Source organism: Ascaphus truei, chromosome 1 (genome assembly GCF_040206685.1).
Source record: "Ascaphus truei isolate aAscTru1 chromosome 1, aAscTru1.hap1, whole genome shotgun sequence".
NCBI lineage: Eukaryota > Metazoa > Chordata > Amphibia > Anura > Ascaphidae > Ascaphus > Ascaphus truei.
In genome coordinates, this window is record NC_134483.1 from 183,489,628 (window position 1) to 183,510,097 (window position 20,470).

General features: G+C 46.4%; 1 protein-coding gene across 1 annotated transcript in view; it reads right to left on the reverse strand.

Annotated features, from left to right (window-relative positions):
- The window catches only part of LOC142490448 (G-protein coupled receptor 54-like), a 197,769-nt gene that overhangs the window by 109,000 nt on the left and 68,299 nt on the right, over positions 1–20,470 (reverse strand). The gene's annotated exons all lie outside the window — the stretch shown is intronic.

A 20,470-nucleotide genomic window follows, 5' to 3' on the forward strand; every position in this document is an offset into this window, starting at 1 on the left:
TTGGCAATTCAGTCTCTTCCTGTAACGCTTGTATGCCCGCAGACCTGGCCAGTCCCCAGTACTGAGGTGGGTAAGGTTATAACACGCACCCACAGCAGTGAGGGCGTGCCCGGAGTGTGGTAGTGCATTGCCGGGCCTGTAGAAAGAAGGTTAAGGTATACTTGCAATGCCTTGGGATTCGGAGATCGGATAGTGATGTCCATGTGCCAGAGTCTAGGGCAATAGAGAGCAGGATAGTGATGTCCGTAAGCCAGAGTCCAGGGATAACAGAAGGCAGCAAAGTCGTATCCGTAGCAGGGTTCAAGGGCAGGAGAGAGCAGGGTAATCCAGTACAAAGCAGAGTTCAAGCCAGAGAGATCCAGGAGTATGCAGGAGCAGGAACAAACGCTGAAAGACACAGGAGAGCCAAGCATAGGACTGCACACACAGAGGTTACAAGTAGCTATGCAGAGCAATGAGCTAGAGGACAGACAGGGGTTATAAAGGAGAGAACACCAATGGGAGAGAGAGGAGGAGTAGAGGGTGAAGTGAGAGGCAGCAGGGATAGGTGAGAAGGAGAGAGGGAGGAGACAGGTAAACCAGAGAGGGAGATGGCTGGTACAGCATGGGAGGCGGAGCCAGAGGTCTGGGGAAGATTACAAGAGGAGCGTGTGCGCGCACCCTCTGTAAGGTTGTGGTGCGCGTACACAGGCTGTGTTAGGAGGCGCGCAGAGCGCCATGCCGCGGGGGCAACCGCCGAGGGAGGAGAGAGAACCGGAGGAGAGACTGCAGGAGATAAGGGGACCGGAGGGGACCGGAGGGGAAACAGAGGGAGGCCACGAGCAGGGAGTACTGCAGAGGGGATCGGGTGTTTGAGAACATGCGCGCGCCCTGCGGGGAACGCGCGCAGACGCTGGGAGAGCGTCAGGGGATGCCGCAGAGGGACGGATGCAGGAGGAGGAAGGGACAACAGAACGAGGAGGCAAGGAAGGGAGATCAGAGGCAGGGGAAAGCGCGGTGCCGGGGACACATGGAGAGGAAGGAATCCCCTGAACCGTCACAGTATCCCCCCCTTGAGGATCGATCTCCGGGCGATCCTGCCATGGTTTCTGGGGAAATTTCTGATGGAATTGCCGAAGAAGTTTGGGGCATGGATGTGACGTGATGGAATCCATGAACGCTCTTCTGGGCCATACCCCTTCCAATGGACGAGGAACTGTAGGTTATTTCTGGCCCAAGGGAGTCAATTATAGAGTGAATTTTGTATTCTTGCTGTCCGTGAGTGGTCACCGGGTTGGGTTTTCGGGAACGGTCCGGGAAGTGAGAGCTCTGGATAAAGGGTTTGAGTAGGGATACATGGAACTCAGAAGGAATTCTCATGGTGGGAGGAAGTGCCAACCGATATGCGACCGGATTGATCCTCTCTAATATCTTGAAGGGGCCCAAAAATCTCGGGGACAACTTTGGAGACGGGGTCTTGAGTCTTATATTTTTTGAGGACAACCACACTCTGTCTCCGGGTTTGAACGAAGGGCCCGGTTGACGACGTCGGTCTGCCTTTGTTTTTTGTCTTGAGACGGCAGTTTGTAGGGTCTTAAGGATCCTCTTCCAAGAATTCTGAAGGGTAGAAACATGAGAATCCGCTGCGGGAACGCCAGAAGGGGGGGTGGAGAGAGGAAGGCTGCTAGGGTGAAAACCGAAATTAATGAAGAACGGGGACTCTTGCGTAGATTCGTTTTTAAGAGAGTTGATAGCAAATTCAGCCCACAGATCCACCCAGTTGTCTTGAGATTCGGAGACGAAACATCTGAGATACTGCTCTAAGGTTTGATTCATTCTTTCTGTCTGACCATTGATCTGAGGGTGATATCCAGAAGAAAAAAGAAGGGAAATCCCAAGTCTCTGGGAAAACGCTCGCCAGAACTTAGAGATGAATTGAGAACCTCTGTCAGAAACAATCGAAATAGGAACACTGTGCAATCTGAAAATTTCCTTAGAAAAAATATCGGCCAAAGTAGCAGAATTAGGAAGACCCTTGAGGGGAATAAAATGGGAGTGTTTAGAAAATCTGTCTACAACAACAAGAATGGTATTCATTCCTTTAGAATTGGGAAGTTCGACAACGAAATCCATAGAGATGTGTTTCCAAGGTTGCTCCAGAATGGGGAGAGGCATGAGAAGACCCGAAGGTTTGTGATGGGCAGATTTACTCTGGGCACATACCGGACATGCACTAGTGAAATCAAAAATGTCCTTGTTCATCTTAGTCCACCAAAATGTCCGTTTAATAAGATCCGCTGTCCTCTTGAAGCCTGGATGACCGGCCGATCTAGAAGAATGTCCCCAAAGTAAGATTTTGTGGCGAAATCGTGGAGCTGCGTATAAGCGTCCCTCTGGTACCCTGAACCTGCTGGGAATGTGAACCTGGGCTTTGTTGATTTCATCCAACACATCAAAATTATTGGCAGAGATTATGCACTTGGCAGGAAGAATAGGTTCTGTGGACTCATTGGATTCGTTCTCCGTGGCGAACTGGCGAGAGAGAGCGTCCGCTTTGATATTTTTGATACCTGGAATATATGAGATGGTATAGTTGAAACGGGAAAAAAAAGAGAAAAACGGGCCTGACGAGATCCTAATCGTCGAGCCCCTTCGATATACAGTCAATTTTTGTGATCAGTGAGGATGGCAATAGGCTCCTTGGTGCCTTCTAGAAGATGCGTCCACTCCTGAAGAGCCAATTTAATGCCCAATAACTCACGATTTCCAACACCATAATTTCTCTCGTCAGACGAGAATTTCCGAGAAAAAAATCACAGGGATGGAGTTTTTCTTGGGGAGAGGATCTCTCGGAAAGTACTGCACCGGCTCCCACATCCGCGGCGTCAACTTCTAATGTGAAGGGAAGAGAGGTATCAGGATGACGTAAGATGGGTGCAGAGACGAAGGCTTTTTTGAGAAACTCGAAGGTGTCAATGGCTTCGGGGGACCAAGACGTGGTATCGGCACCTTTTTTGGTCAGAGCGGTGATGGAGAGAGCAATGGAAGAAAAATTACGAATTAATTTCCTGTAATAATTAGCAAAGCCGAGAAAACGCTGCACGGCCTTGAGAGAATTTGGCAGAGGCCAATCGAGAACCGACTTTAATTTCTCTGGGTCCATAGAAAAACCCTGGTTAGAGATAATATAGGAAAATCCTCCCACGGGAGGTGTAGATGCAGCACAGCCGAAGTGAAGAGATGAATGAAGGCTGATATGGTGACTGAAAAAAACTTTATTGGCACAGTGTGCAAACGGATACTCTGACGCGTTTCAGCCCATCAGGCCTTTGTCAAAGAGTGATCCGTTTGCATGACAAAACGTCCTGTTATAGTGTGTGCAAACTACAGCACCTGTATCTGTTGCCCAAAAGTAATGAGCAACAGGTGCACATAATCACACACCCATAACATGAATGTAAACACAGTTAAAAACAATTAAAATGATGACCAAAATAATATGATCTAAGATGTACATTAGTCATACAAACATAAATTAAGCATATTATACAGACATATATAACACCATAAAAAAAGGAAATAAATTGGTCACGATTAAAAACAAAACTAAATAAGATAGTATGCACACTAATGCCTCAAATATAACAGCAAAGTATATAATTCTATAGTATACCCATGTATATAGGATGAAACGTAACAAGAGATAGTAGAGGATATCAATGGATATAATATCAATATGACCAAAGGAAGTGTCGTAGAATGTATTATATCCTGAAACATAATAATGCACTATCATACATATAGGATGGAATGTGACAAGAGATAGTAGAAAATATCAATGGATCCAAAATCAATATATCCAAAGGACATGTCATAAATTATATCATATCCTAAAACATTGTAATAAACATTATGTGAAAAAATAATACATGTGATAAAGAAAAGGATGGGAAAAAGGGGGGGGAGGGGGTGGGGGGGGGAATGGGGAGGTGGAGGGGGGAGAGGGGGGAGAGGGGAGGGAGGGGGGAAGGAGGGGGGGAGGAAGAGGGAGGGAGGGAAGGGGAGGGGGAAGTGGAGGGAGAAATTGGAGGGGTGGGAAAGGGGGGGGCGGGGAGGGGGAAAGGGGGGGGAAGGGAAGGGAATGGTGGAAAGAACAACTAAAGACTAATGAGAATATACATTAATCATGAAGGAAATGTGTGGATATGGCCTTCTTGAATGCAGAATCTGTAGATCGAGCTAATCTGATTAAACATAAGGAGACCAAGGATAATAATAAAAAATTTTTTTTGGATAATCCTTTATTCATCACAAAATACAGCAAGCAGGCATCACAAATCAGACAAATAGTCTCTAAACATTGGAACATACTGAAATTGGATACAGATTTGGAGTCTTTTACCAAATCTGGACCCAAATTTGTATTCAGGAAGGCCAACACGTTCGCTTCTTCCATCTCTAGAAGTTTGTTTCAATCAACACGTCAATCCCACATAGATAATATACCTAAGGGATTTCACAGATGTGGTTTTTGTAAATATTGCAAATTTGCATTAGCCACCAAGAGAGTACACACACTGTTTCCTAATAGTAAACATAGGATTAATACATTTATTAATTGTTATACTAGCCACGTTATTTATGTCATCATTTGTGGATGCAAACATAAATATGTGGGCAGAACGATCAGACCTTTGTACATAAGAATCTCTGAACATAAAAGACTCATCAATAAACAAGATTTGTTCCACCCAGTGTCAAAACACTTCACACAATGTCCACTTGGTGGATTAAGGAATTTTAGATTCTTTGGTGTTGAACACATCCCTATTAACGTTAGAGGAGGTGATAGGTTAAATCGCCTAAATAAAAAAGAAATGTCATGGATCTTTTTCTCTTAATACTTTACAACCTTATGGTTTAAATGTGGAATGGGAATTAAAACATTTCCTTCATGATTAATGTATATTCTCATTAGTCTTTAGTTGTTCTTTCTGCCATTCCCTTCCCCCCTAACTTTCTTTCCCCCTCCTCCCCCCCCCTTCCCCTCCCGCCCCCCCCCCTTTCCCACCCCTCCCATTTCTCCCTCCCCTTCCCCCCCCCTTCCCCCTCCCCCATCCTCCCCCTTCTTCCTGCCCCCTCCTTCCCCCCTCCCCCTTTCCCCCCCTCTACCCATCTTTGGGTTTGCATCAGAGCCTCCTTCATATTTTGGAGCTCTGCGTTTTTTGTCGCTAGGACCGCCAATGCTTCTACTGTCCAGGCCTCTTTCTCCTTGGCGTACTGACTCATGGGGATGGAACTGCTTCTCTGCTTCTCCAGCTCTTGCTCCAGTTTCTGGACCTTTTCCCGCTCCCTCTCATACAGAGTCTCCTGGCATCTAAGCTCTACCTCCAGCAATGTTCTGGTGACGTTCAGCGTGGTCTTCATCTCTTCATACTGCTCTGTGGGGACATACTGGTTCCTCAGATGCTCCTGCAGCACTTTTACTTCGTTAGCAGCCTGGATACTTTCTTCCTGCAGGACCCATTGCTTCTCCTTGGTGTTCTGTAGGTGCTCACACAGCTCTTGCAGCTGGCTTTGCAGCATACTGTATGCTCTGCTTGTGTATGCTGCTCCAGGGAGACACGTTCTTCTTGCAGCACCTTCTCTGCATTCTACTGTGCTTCCCACACTTCTATCTTTTCCTGGATCAATTGGTTCTTCATTTTTTCTACTTGGTGAAGCTTCTTATCTCCTTCACTGACCTGGTCAGTCAAGTCTGAATTTTTCTGTCTCAGATTTGTATTTGCCCTTTTTCTAGTCTCTAAGCGAATCAGGATCTCTTCCTCAGCATCCTTCAATTCACAGACCTCTGGCAGAGAGCGTGGACCTCATGGCGTGAATTTTTCAGCTCTATGTTGAGGCGGTGTATCTCTTTCTGGGAGACTTCGAGCTCTTTATGCAGCCTTCATTCTGCGCTCTCCAGGGCTTCCTGCTCTTTAGAATTTTCTTGTATAAATTCTCTCTTTACATTACCAAGCTCTGCTTTGAGCGCGCAAGCCTCTTGCTGAAAAACTTCCAATTTTGTTATGAAGTTTTGAACGTCTTCTGGGACATCTCAGTTTTCAGTCGGTACTTGTTTTCTCTGATTTGCTCGGCTCTCTGTATCTGGTGGTAGCAGTAACCTTTGTCATCCCTAGGCTAGTCATCATTCCTGGGATGATTTTTGGTTCGTTGTGTCCAGCTCGTAGCAGTCTTTTATCCTAGGATTGAAGTCCCAGCAGCAGAGCTCCTCGCAGGGCTGGGGGACCAGAGCAACAGCCAGGGTTCTTCCTAGCTGGGTGAAGTCCCTCTACCCACCTGGGGAAAACTAACTCAGTTTGTGCAGGCTACTTTCTGCCTTTTAAACCCTCAGTCTCCTTTCTGTTTAATTAGCTGCAGGTGCATGCCTCTCCAGGAGGAGTTTAACAGCTTTTATGCTGGAAGCACACATATGCTCCTCCAGCATACTGTGTTAGTGATTGTCACACTGTTGAAGATCTACCCCGAGGAGCCTCGGCAGAAGGCCGCATCTCCACGAACTCCCTTCGGAGACAAGTGGACATCCACCTAAGGGAAGGCATTCACTGGGCTCAAGAAAAGCCTCATGGATGCCCCTGTCTTTGGCCTATGCCGATCCAGAGCAGCCTTACATCCTGCATGTGGATGCCAGTTTCAATGGACTAGGGGCCGTGTTACGTGTACATCAAAAATATTCTGCTGGCCTTCACCCAGTGGTGTATGTATGTCGCAGTTTGACGCCGAGTGAACAAAACTATCCGATTCACAAACTGGAGTTTCTAGCACTCAAGTGGGTGGTAGTCGATAAGCTACATGACTACATGATCTGGGTCTCTTTCGAATTATGGACCGACAACAATCCGTTGATGTACATCCTGACCTCCATCAAATTGGATGCCACCAGCCACAGGTGGTTGGCCGCCCTATCCAATTACCAGTTCACCCTAAAATATAGTAGATGAAAATAGATTGGTGCTTTTTTTACTGAGTATCTGTCCCACCAAACAGCTCACCAAGTATTATGAAAAAATAAAAAGTTTTAATGAGTTACATATTAAAAAACAAAGGACATACTAAGGACAGAACAGGGAAAACTCTCCTCCCACACATTTCACGTGCCTTCATGTGAAACACGTGGGAGAAGAGTTTTCCCTGTTCTATCCTTAGTATGTCCTTTGTTTTTTAATATGTAACTCATTAAAACTTTTTTATTTTCATAATACTTGGTGAGCTGTTTGGTGCTTTTTTACTGGGTAGCTGTCCCACAATCTATTTTCATCTATTATGTGATTCTTCGATTGGAGTGGCGCGTCAGCAGTTTATGCACCGGCATTCGAGACACGCACCATCCGGTTTCAGAGGGGAAAGCTTTTTTGAATTCTAGCAGCAGCCTGTAAAACCGTGACGCAATCACCGGAGAAGCTCCGATACACAGGAAGTGTACACGTCAGTATCTGAGGAGATGACACGGGATCCCAAGCTACAAAGACGCCAAACCGGGAATTAACTGAGATGGAGGTAGGACACTTACGCGTTTTTTGGGGCTTCAGAGGTAATTAATATTTTTCTTCTGTCATGCATATACCCCCACCGGCTGTCCAACTATACCCCGTGATCCAGTATTTATTTCCCATCCCCAATATTCAATCATCGTATGAATAACGGAACAAGCAGTATACATGCATAACAAACTGTTGACTTTACCCAGACTGTATTTTATTATATCGTACCTTGCATTGTTAATACAATAGTGGATAATATAAATCCATCATATGTTTCTAAGCAGATCTTAGAGCTAAGAGTGATCAGTATGAACTTGCACCCTAAAATATAAGCCGGGGGCCCTTGAACATCGGAGCTGATGCTCTGTCCAGAAGACCAGGACGGAGTGCAACGCCACAAGATGGCCCGTGGGAAGTAATCCTACCTGAGATTCGGGCAATGTGCTCAACTGCATCGATAGTGGAGGATAAGGTCGTCTTATCTGAGCTCAGAGTAGCCCAAGGCACTCTCTGCCGCCTACTGCCACCAGAAGGCATGTCCATTACACAAGATAACATCATGAGATGGAAAGAATTGGTGATGCACCAGATGCGATACCCGGTGGTTAGAGCCATACAATGGGTCATCCAAGAGAATAAACCCTCCTTAGTGAAGCGTGCTCCAACAGACACGGTCACTGCTATCATGAGGGAATGGGACAAGTTCCGCATGGATCATGGCCTCCTCTACAGAGTTGTCCCCTATCATTACCACCCCGGAAGGAAGCAACTCGTCCATCCCAGAAGCTTGCAGTACACGGTCCTACAATCCCTGCATGATGATCACGGACACCTGGGCATGTGAGAGGCAGGTTCTTCTGGCCCAAAATGCAGGAATCAGTGAGCGCCATTTTTGGTAGTGCATGCGGTATATACAACGGAAAATATTGCTTACCCGCGCAGCCCCAAAGGGCCATTTAAAGAGCTCCGGTCCCATGGACCTAGTCTGCATGGACTTTTTCTGCATTGAGGCAGACTCAAAGGGTATCGGGAATGTTCTGGTCGTGACCGATCACTACACCCAAAATGCCCAAGCATTCCCAATTAAGGATCAGAAAGCACCCACAGTAGCCAAAGTGCTGTGGGAGAAATACTTAATCCACTACATGTTGCCTAATCGGATGCACTCCAAACAAAGGAGAGACTTCGAGAGCAAGTTGATAAAGGAACTTCTAAACTTGCTCAACATCGAGAAGTCTCGTACAACTCCATACCACCCTGGAGGAGATACCCTGCTGGAAAGGTTCAACTGAATCCTCCTAGATATGCTAGGCACTCTGAAGGGATCCGAAAAGGCCTGCTGGAGCAAGCATGTCGAACCACTAGTGCATGCGTACAATTGCACCAGACAGGAATCCACCGGGTACACACCCTATTTCATGATGTTCGGCAGAGAAGCGCAACTGCCTGTGGACATTCGCCTCTGAGTGTTCACTGAGGGAGTACCAAGCATGACGCATTACAAGTATGTAAGATAGCTCCAAGATAACCTCCATAGAGCATATCAGCTGGCAGAGAAAGCCACCGCGAGGCTGAACAAAAATAAAAAGTGGAGGTATGAACATAAGGTCAGCCGTCGGGGACTTCGACCCAGAGGCGCAGTTCTCCTGTGAAAATTAGGAATCCCCTGGAAAACACAAGTTAGCTGACCGCTGGCAAGAAGCTCCCTTCGAGGTAGAGTCCCAGATGCCGGGCCTCCCTGTATACCGAATCTGAGATACAGATGGAAGGGTAAGGGTCTGGCATAGAAACCACCTCTGCCAATTACTCAAGTAGGAGAAGATGAACCTGAACCATCTCCAGTAGTACAGGTAATTAACCTCCACCAATTCAAATGGAGATTAGTGGGCACCACCTGAAGAAGTAACGAGTAATGGGCCAGTGCCCCATGTACCCTCCCCAGTGGCTTCAATAAGCCGTCCCACTCAACCCAAGAAGCCCAAGCTTCATTCCCCAAAGAGACTGTTCAGAGACTGAGTCACACCTTATGAGAAGGCAAGGGCCTCAAGCCGATGGTAGCCTCTCCACTGAAGAATACGTCAGAGAAGAGACTCATCGGAGTCAAAGAGTAAGATGCCCTCCAATGAGAATGGCATACAATTCATTAGGGTCACCTCACTATGAGTCTCAGCAGCTGTCTCGGACCAGGTTCGCTTCTGTTATGATCATGCTCACTGAATTGTTCAACCTTGTTCAGAGTTGTTGCACAGAGTTAAGTTGTATGATGACATGCATTTTTATTATATAACGTCAGTATGGTATATGTTGTTCCCAAGCAGTGACGTTGAATTCTCCACAAGTGGGAGGATGTAGCATAACCCCCTCCTGCACTGCGTTTTGAAGTGGTAGTCTGCTGAGAGTAAGAAAAGGTTTTTGAAAGTATCTTGTTCTTATGGACTGCTGCCATTTCTGTGTGGTGTCACAAAGTTCACAGTGCAGTAGTACACCAGCAAAGAACAAATGGAAATATTTGATCTCAAATTAGTGCATTGCGTACAAGCACTACTGCCATATGAAGTGTTAATGGACACACATAATGAACCACTCTGCTTGACCTACGTGGTCTATCAATAGGCATATGAAGTAAAAACACATTTCATAGCAAACCTCTTATCTAGCTCTCATGTCTTTTAATTGGTTTCATCGTTGCTGCACTTTTGGACCTCAAGTGATATTTTTTAGAAAAAATCAATTCCCCCAGTGCATCAAAAATATATAATGAAAGGTGCGATTATTAATTAGCCAGCTGCAGACATGTGGTGGTGTAGCTATACTGTGACTGCTATGGCCTACAAGGGTTTTCTATCAACCTTCACTGATGTTTTTTTTATTTTACAGCAGTAGAAAACACCTATGTGGTTTTAAAATCTTCTGTATAACAACATTCATACTGTACATATCTTTTACACATTTTCTTTACAAAAGCATTTTAAAAATGTAAGTCAAGTTTAGAAAATAACAGGTATTTAAAAAGTAAAATATTTATTAGAAAATATAAATATTTTAGTCGCTTTGAAATGTCCTGTAACCTGGTGACTGACAAAACATACGATTACCCTAACTCCTCTTTGACTATTGTCATTATTGATAAAATCATGGCTTATATTAGAAACGCAATTGCATCCATAAAACACAACCTAGCTAATCCATACAGTTTTATTAACTTAATCAAGTGTTTTCCTTCCTCTTATCTCACCCTGACCTTACAAGAGAACCAATAAAGATAAAGAGAGAGGGAAAGATGGCTGTACAAGCTCTTGCTAAACACATAGGGGCTATGTACTAAGCGTTGCAAATTTAATTTTTGACGTAAAATGTACTCATGGAAATCACAAGCTGCGTTTGTGCGTATCTATGTACTAACTTTTTTTCCCTTATTGTATACCATAAACAACAGGTATATTGGTGCAACCACACAGGAGTCGCATGATGCACAGATGTAAATGGCGTGTATTAAAAACAAATGATATCTTTGAGCCAAAAATTAAGTTAAAAAAATTGTTGAACAGGCATCAAAATCGTTAGCCAATTAAAACCTGGCACAAATCCTAAATGTTTGTTTATATTGTTAGCGCAAAAATGTATTTCATGTAGCACAGATGTTTCATTTTATAGGTTCACAGTGCGGTGCACTCACGGTATTTGGGGTACTTGCTACTGATGCACAGCTACAGAGCCCCATGGTCAAATATATTCTAATGCCCCCTAACCCCTTAATTACCATATTGGTTAATAACCGCAAAAGTAATTAAGGGGTTAACCTACCTGCCCTGATACCCACCCACGAGGCCTAACCACCCTCCTCAGGCAACTACCCCACCCTTCACCCATTCATTTTTACAGTGGCTTCATCATGCCCATATATAATACATATATATAATATGGGCATGATTAACCAATATCACACGATCCACGGGGAGCATAGGGGGAAAGAATATAAAAATCTAAGTGCAGTAGTATATACAGTGCTAGGAAATATCCTATTAAACTGGGCCCCTCTGTTATTCCTACTCACTAGAAGTTGGAAGTATTCACGCAATGAGATCAAAATAGGCAGATGAGGAGAGATCACTGGTCACCGTAGCTTCAGGGAAAGCACCTCAGCGGGATAAGGAGAAAAACACACATATCACAGATCTGGCAGTAATGACCGTTTATAAAACAACCTAGTAAAATACACACTTACAGTGTCTCAGATTTAAAACAGCATTTATAGCTTAAAAAGCTAAATGACGCAGCATGGACAGGAACCCACGCTGTCTCTCACCACACCATCTGACTCCGGAACACCGGTTGGATCACCACCTCCGTTCACGGGCGGCGCTGCTTCACTTCCGAGTCGCGGGACAATGTCGTCCCTTCCGTTCGAGCATCACAGTAGATCGTAGGATACGGGGGCACCTTCTTCCACAGCTGCGTCACGTTGTGGGCGGTACAGCTCTACGCATTTCACCTGTCTATTGGTTCGGCTTCCTCAGGAGTGTACCTACCCTACTTTACATCTATTATATATACACACTGCATAAACGATCATACAATTAAAAAATTTAACAATTACCAGTAAAAGCCTGATCTGAATGATTGAGGAATGGATACATAAATTCAAGGGAGACTCAATGGAGACTAGTATTACAAGCTGACATGATATGATGTCATTTCTATAGGACAATCAATCACCTATCAATTAATAGGCATCACAGACTGCAATTAAGGAACAGAGATCGCAAACCACATAAATGTATAATTGTATAAATATATAATTAAAGGCCACATAGTTCTGGGATTTAAACTAGGAGTAAAAATACAAAGGCATTATCCAAAGTTAGAGAGATAACTGTTAGGGTGAGTCATAATTCTTAGGTACTTATAATCCTCCTCATGTATACACACACAAAGATTAAATTGAAGGGGTGCTCAACAATGAATACATTTTGCCAACACAATAGAGAACATCCTAGATAGCAATAAACGTTAAATTTATGATTAGACTCACAGTATAACAATGGGAAACAAAAGAAGGAGGAGAGAGAGAGGTAAATATTAGTGATTTTATAAAAAAGGAACAATGTCAATTTCCATGTTTAAACCTTTTGGAGATAGTGTTTTCATTTTGTGTATCCAAAAAGTTTCTCTTTTTCTCAATTCCACATTTCTATCCCCCCCTCTCCAATGTTGCAGAACGTGCTCTATTGCAATAAAGGTCAAGCCAGCACTATCTCCCTGTTGGAATTTAGCAAAATGATTCGACACACTGTGTGTTTCCAATTTCCTTTTAATACTACTTAGATGCTCCAAAATCCGGGTCCGAATTGGTCCTTCTGTTTTCCCAATGTATTGCATCTTACATGGACATTCTAAGAGGTATGTAATATGATCTGTTCTGCATGTTATACACGAATCTATGAGAAATTTTTCTCCTGGGCAAGTGACAGCTGACCTAAGGATATTGTTATTCTTATCTGTATCCTTGAAGTATTTTTCTGTCTTAACTATCCCATTTTCTACATATATAGTTAAATCAAGAAAATGGACGTGGTCCTGACTGAGGTCTAAGGTCACAATCATTATCATTCAGTGTGTTTAAAAATCCCTCTAGTGACTCTGTGTCCCCTTTCCAAATCAGGAACACGTCGTCTATGAAACGGCGCCATAGGACTAGATTCGCCCCAGGTCCTTCATCGGACCAGATCTTCATGTCCTCCCAAACTGCCATAAACAAGTTTGCGTAACTAGGGGCGAACCTAGTCCCCATTGCCGTTCCACATTTCTGCAAATAATACTCATCCCCGTACCAAAAGAAATTGTGCTCCAGAATAAACCTAATGCTGTCTACAATAAATTTTGCTTGTATGTTTTGAAGATCTTTATCCTTCTGTAAAATCTTAAATATCGCTTCGCACCCCTTTGTGTGTTGAATAGATGTATACAGAGAGGTCACGTCACAAGTTGCCATCAAAAAATTACTTTCCCATTTTGTTTTCTCTAATGTGTTTAGAATATCAGCTGTGTCACGTAAGTACGCTCTTTGTTGTACTACATATTTCTGTAGAAATTTATCGATGTATAATGAAAGGTTGGCAGTGAGTGAGTCAATCCCTGAGACAATAGGTCTGCCTGGGGGATTGACTACACTCTTGTGAACCTTGGGTAGGTGATAAACAAAGGCAGCTTTGACTTGTGTAGTCAATCCATCAGGCAGACCTATTGTCTATTTCCTGATTTGGAAAGGGGACACAGAGTCACTAGAGGGATTTTTAAACACACTGAATGATAATGATAGTGATCTTAGATTTACTAGTGTACTCGGTCAGGACCGCGTCCATTTTCTTGATTTAACTATATATGTAGAAAATGGGATAGTTAAGACAGAAACATACTTCAAGGATACAGATAAGAATAACTATATCCTTAGGTCCAGCTGTCACTTGCCCAAATGGATGGATAATGTGCCAGCTGGACAATTCTCCCATATCCGGAGAAATTGTAGCGAATATGAATCTTTTAAGTCACAAAGCAATATGTTAAAACAGAGATTTTTAGATAAAAATTATAATGAGAACATGTTAGATAAAGCAATACGAAGGGTGGATGAAACAAATCTCTTAAAACCTAAGATGAAAACTAATACTAGAGAGGGCAGATTTGATTATGCCTTCCTTACAAATTACAATAGAGAGGCAGGAGAAATCAAAACCATTATCAACAAACATTGGGATATCTTAAAAAATGACCCAATTTTGGGAACTCAAATTCCAGATAAACCAAATATAATATTCAGGAAAGCAGCCAACTTAAAACATCATTTAGCGCCAAGCGCACTGAGAACTACCAAACCAGGGGGAAACAGTTGGCTGCAGACCAGTAAAGGATTTTATGGATGCAGAACGTGCAGAACTTGTCAATTTAGGTCGGCCAGCAACACTGAATTCACTTCAAATGTCACAGGAGAAAATTTTCTCATAGATTCGTGTATAACATGCAGAACAGATCATATTATATACCTCTTAGAATGTCCATGTAAGATGCAATACATTGGGAAAACAGAGAGACCAATTTGGACCCGGTTTTTGGAGCATCTAAGTAGTATTAAAAGGAAATTGGAAACACACAGTGTGTCGAATCATTTTGCTAAATTCCATCAGGGAGATAGTGCTGGCTTGACCTTTATTGCAATAGAGCACGTTCTGCAACATTGGAGAGGGGGGGATAGAAATGTGGAATTGAGAAAAAGAGAAACTTTTTGGATAAACAAAATGAAAACACTATCTCCAAGCGGTTTAAACATGGAAATTGACATTGTTCCTTTTTTATAAAATCACTAATATTTACCTCTCTCTCTCCTCCTTCTTTTGTTTCCCATTGTTATACTGCGAGTCTAATCATAAATTTAAAGTTTATTGCTATCTAGGATGTTCTCTATTGTTTTGACAAAATGTATTCATTGTTGAGCACCCCTTCAATAGCTTCTCCATTTTGGCTTTATTTTTGTTAAATAAATCATAACACGGTGTAATATGTCATGTGCTGTTGTTCATCTGAGGTTGTATTTACCTAATTTTAAGACCTGCTAAGGAACAGATGATTGTTATTATGCCCTGGTATGTAAAACCATAGAATTCAAAGAGGGTGTACTTTATTTTTCACATGACTGTATAACAGTTTGTATAACAATTTGTGTAATAAATGCATTGTCGCCACTGGGTGAGCTTATAGTAAGCGGACGGGGTGACGCGATTTGTGGAAGCCCCTAAACCAATCAATGCCCTGGTCGCCCGCGCCACCGCCGCAAAGCGAAATACAACTTTCGCTAGCGTCGCCGGCGACGGGTGACATCACGCGTCACGTCACCTTTGCCATCGCGGGCACTATACGTGCGGCTTTAGGCTGCAAAAAATAAATAAAATCCATCAGCGAGATAGCAGGAACATTAGGAGTGGCCAAATCAACAGTTTGGTACATTCTGAGAAAAAAAGAATGCACTGGTGAGCTCTGCAACACAAAAAGGCCTGGACGTCCACGGAAGATAACAGTGGTGGATGATCGTAGGATCCTTTCCATGATAAAGAGAAACCCCTTCACAACATCCAGCCAAGTGAAGAACACTCTTCAGGAGGAAGGTATATCATTATCCGAGTCTACCATAAAGAGAAGACTTCATGAGAGCAAATACAGAGGGTTCACCACAAGGTGCAAACCATTCATAAGCCTCAAGAATAGAAAGGCCAGATTAGACTTTGCCAAACAATATCTAAAAAAGCTTGCCCAGTTATGGAACAGCATTCTTTGGACAGATGAAACTAAGATCAACTTGTACCAGAATGGGGAAGAAAAAAGTATGGAGAAGGCTTGGAACGGCTCATGATCCGAAGCATACCACATCATCTGTAAAACACGGTGGAGGCAGTGTGATGGCATAGGCATGCATGGCTTACAATGGCACTGGGTCACTAGTATTTATTGATGATGTGACAGAAGACAGAAGCAGCCGGATGAATTCTGAAGTGTATCTTACTATATATTTGTGAAAGCGTCTTATGTTTCTATGTCTGTATGTGTCTCCCTGTGTCCCTCCCCGTGTCCCTAGCGGCAATCCCATTGGACCTTGAGCCAGGCCAATGACATTGCTCCCTTGGCCCGCCCGCCCCCGCACATGAGGTGGAGTGAAGGACACACACACACACAAACACACACACACACCCCCCTCGCCCATCCACCCTCTCACCCGCCCGCCCTCCTCAATGGCTGCCCGGCCTTGACCCCCCCCGCCCTTCCCGGCGGCTGGCCCGCAACAACGGAACCCCCCCTATCACCACTCCGCGGGACCTGACATACATCACCCTCTCTCCCGGTGCTCACCCTCTCCCTCGGTGCTCCCTCTCCCCCGGTGCTCCCTCCCACAGACCGTTTCTCCCCCCCCCCCGAGCATGCTCTCGCCGCTCTCACCTTCAGGCCTAGAAGCAGCGCCCCCAGCTCACCATCCCCGCGAGCGCTTCTGCGGCTCTCTCAGTCGGGAGCTGTACGGGCCGGCTGCCCACACCACCTCCTCACCTGAGCATCTCAGCTCTGCCTCGCCGGGGGGAACGGAGACCGCCGAGGAACCCGAGGAGGAGGAGGAGGAGCGTGGCCCGGTACGAGGTAAGTAACCGCACAGGAAGGGATCTTTCAACCCCCCCCTGGCCCTTCACCCCCCCCCCCGGCCCTTCACCCCCCCCCAGCCCTTCACACTCCAGCCCTTCACCCCCCCGGCCCGGCCCTTCACACCCCCCCGGCCATGCCCTTCACCTCCCCCCCGGCCATGCCTTTCACCACCCCCCCCAACTCTGCCCTTCACCCCCCCGGCCCTGCCCTTCACCCCCCCGGCCCTGCCCTTCACCCCCCCCGGCCCTGCCCTTCACCCCCACCCCCGGCCCTGCCCTTCACCCCCACCCCCGGCCCTGCCCTTCACCCCCTCCGGCCCTGCCCTTCACCCCCTCCGGCCCTGCCCTTCACCCCCTCCGGCCCTGCCCTTCACCCCCTCCGGCCCTGCCCTTCACCCCCTCCGGCCCTGCTCTTCACCCCCTCTGGCCCTGCCCTTCGCCCCCACCCTGCCTGCCCTTCGCCCCCACCCTGCCTGCCCTTCGCCCCCATCCCCACACTCCCTGCCCTTCGCCCCCATCCCCACACTCCCTGCCCTTCGCCCCCATCCCCGCCCTCCCTGCCCTTCGCCCCCTCTCCCCCCTCCCTGCCCTTCGCCCCCTCTCCACCCTCCCTGCCCTTCGCCCCCTCTCCCCCCTCCCTGCCCTTCGCCCCCTTTCCCCCTCCCTGTCCTTCGCCCCCACTCCCCCCTCCCTGCCCTTCGCCCCCTCTCCCCCCTCCATGCCCTTCGCCCCCTCTCCCCCCTCCATGCCCTTCGCCCCCTCTCCCCCCTCCATGCCCTTCGCCCCCTCTCCCCCCTCCATGCCCTTCGCCCCCTCTCCCCCCTCCCTGCCCTTCGCCCCCTCCCTGCACTTCGCCCCCTCTCCCCCCTCCCTGCCCTTCGCCCCCTCTCCCCCTCCCTGCCCTTCGCCCCCCTCCCTGCCCTTCCCCGCCCCTCCCTGCCCCTCCACGCCCTTCCCCGCCCCTCCACGCCCCCCGCCCCAGCAATCACGGGCAACGCCGGGTTTATCAGGTAGTAGGGATATATTGTCTGCTCAGATTCAGCCAAATTCAGCGACGTTGATTGGACGGTGCTTCACTTTACAGATGGACAATGACCCAAAACATACTGCGAAAGAAACCCAGGAGTTTTTTTTAAGGCAAAAAAGTGGAATATTCTGCAATGGCCGAGTCAATCACCTGATCTCAACCCGATCGAGAATGCATTTCACTTGCTGAAGACAAAACTTAAGGCAGAAAGACCCACGAACAAACAACAACTGAAGACAGCTGCAGAAAAGGCCTGGCAAAGCATCACAAAGGATGAAACCCAGCGTTTGGAGATGTCCTTGCGTTCCAGACTTCAAGCAGTCATTGCCTGCAAAGGATTCTCGACAAAGTATTAAAAATGAACATTTTATTTATGATTGTATTAATTTGTCCAATTTCATTTGAGCCCCCAAAATAAGTGGGCTGTGTAAGAAAATGGTTGCAATTCCTAAACGTTTCATACGATATTTTTGTTCAACACCTTGAATTAAAGCTGAAAGTCTACACTTCTATTGCATCTCTATTGTTTCAATTCAAATCCATTGTGCTGGCATACAGAGCCATAATTATGAAAACTGTGTCAGTGTCCAATTATTTCCGGACCTAACTGTGTATATATATATATATATATATATATATATATATATATATATATATATATATATATATATATATATATATATATATATATATATATATATATATATATATATATACACATCAGGCCTGCACAACTCGTAACGTGAGAAGGGCCGAACTGCTCCAAGGAAAAAAAGGTAAAATTATCATCATCATCATCATCATCTCTCCTCCAGCACCTCATCCTCATCATCCTCATATATCTCCCCCAGAACCCCTCACTATCAACCTTTGCGATACTCCCTATCTATCTCTCGTACCCCCATCTCTCCTCCTCACCACACACATAATTCTCCCCCTCCACATCAAACACACAGTAACCCCCTGCACAGCACACACATCACACACCCCTACACCTCACATCACTCTCCCCCCTGCACCTCACATCAACTCCCCCTGCACCTCAAATCAACCCCCCTGCACCTCACATAAACCCCCCTGCACCTCACATCAACCCCCCCTGCACCACACATCAACACCCCCAGCACCTCACATCAACCCCCCGCTGCACCTCACATAAAGCCCCCAGCACCTCACATTAACCCACCAGCACCTCACATTAACCCCCCAGCAACACACATTAACCCCCCCAGCACCACACATTAACCCCCCCCACAGCACCATACATTAACCCCACCAGCACCACTCATTAACCCCCCCAGCACCACACATCAAGCCCCCAGCACCACACATTAAGCCTCCAGCACCACACATTAAGCCCCCAGCACCACACATCAACCCCCCCTGCACCACACATCAACCTCCCCAGCACCACACATTAACCCCCTAGCACCACACATTAACCCCCCCAGCACCTCACATTAACCCCCAGCACCTCACATCAAGCCCCCAGCACCTCAAATTAAGCCCCCAGCACCTCACATTAACCCCCCAGCACCTCACATTAACCCCGCAGCACCTCACATTAACCCCCCAGCACCTCACATTAACCCCCCAGCACCTCACATCAACCCCCCAGCACATCACATCAAGGCTCCAGCACCTCGCATTAACCCCCCAGCACCTCACATCAAGCCCCCAGCACCTCACATCAAGCCCCCAGCACCTCACATCAAGCCCCAGTACCCTCCCTCCCTCCCCTTCCCTCAGCTTGCAGTGGAGGAGGCGGCGGCAGAGCAGGCAGGAGTGCACACACGCTCTAGCAAGCAGCAGACAGGAAGTGCCTCAATGCTAGAGCGTGCTGCTACCCTGCGAGAGTGACATCGGGCTCACGGGGGAGGGTGACAGCAGGCTCGCAGGGAGGGTGACAGCGGGCTCGCGGGGAGGGTGACAGCGGACTCGCGGGGGAGGGTGACAGCGGGCTCGTGGGGGAAGGTGACAGCGGGCTCGCGGGGGGGGGTGCGGGCTCGCGGGGGGGGGGGGCGCGGGAGAGTGGACCCGGGAGGGAGGGGGAAAGCAGAAAGCTGTCTTGGTCGTGTTGTGCAGGCCTGATATACATACATACATACATACAGGGGCAATTAATGGGCATACAAAATATTTAAATTACATTAATAAATTAATAAATTTGTCATTTTGTTCTCCAATGCAACTACAACACACATCACTGCAAATGCTCAAAGAACTAGATTGGTCATCACTCGAGTCTAGGCGCAAAGTTCACCTTTCCTGTCTTGCCTTCAAATACTTTCTGTGCAAGCTACCCACCTATCTGAACAAGCTCCTCACCCCTACCACATGCAGCACTTATCATCTGAGATCTGACTCCAAAAGACTGTTCATGGTCCCAAGGCTCAACAAAGTATCCGGCCGTTCCTCCTCCTCTTACGTGCACCCCAAAACTGGAACAACCAACCGGAGACTCTCATATCCACCACAAGTTTAAGTTCTTTCAAAACTAAGGCTGTCTCACATTTTAATCTGGTCTGTAACTGTCATGGAACAAGAACCACATTTCTGTTTCACCCCCCCCCCCCTTTCCTTTGCAGTTTCTGCTTGTCAGGTTCTCATTCCAGCTGCATGTATTTTGCTCTGTACACTCACAGTGCCTGTGTGTTAGACATAGTGTTGCGATCCCTGTCTCTGCATTATGCCAGTGAGTTGCTACAGCAACCTCAGCTTTTCTGTCAGAATGGGCTAGTCTGCCT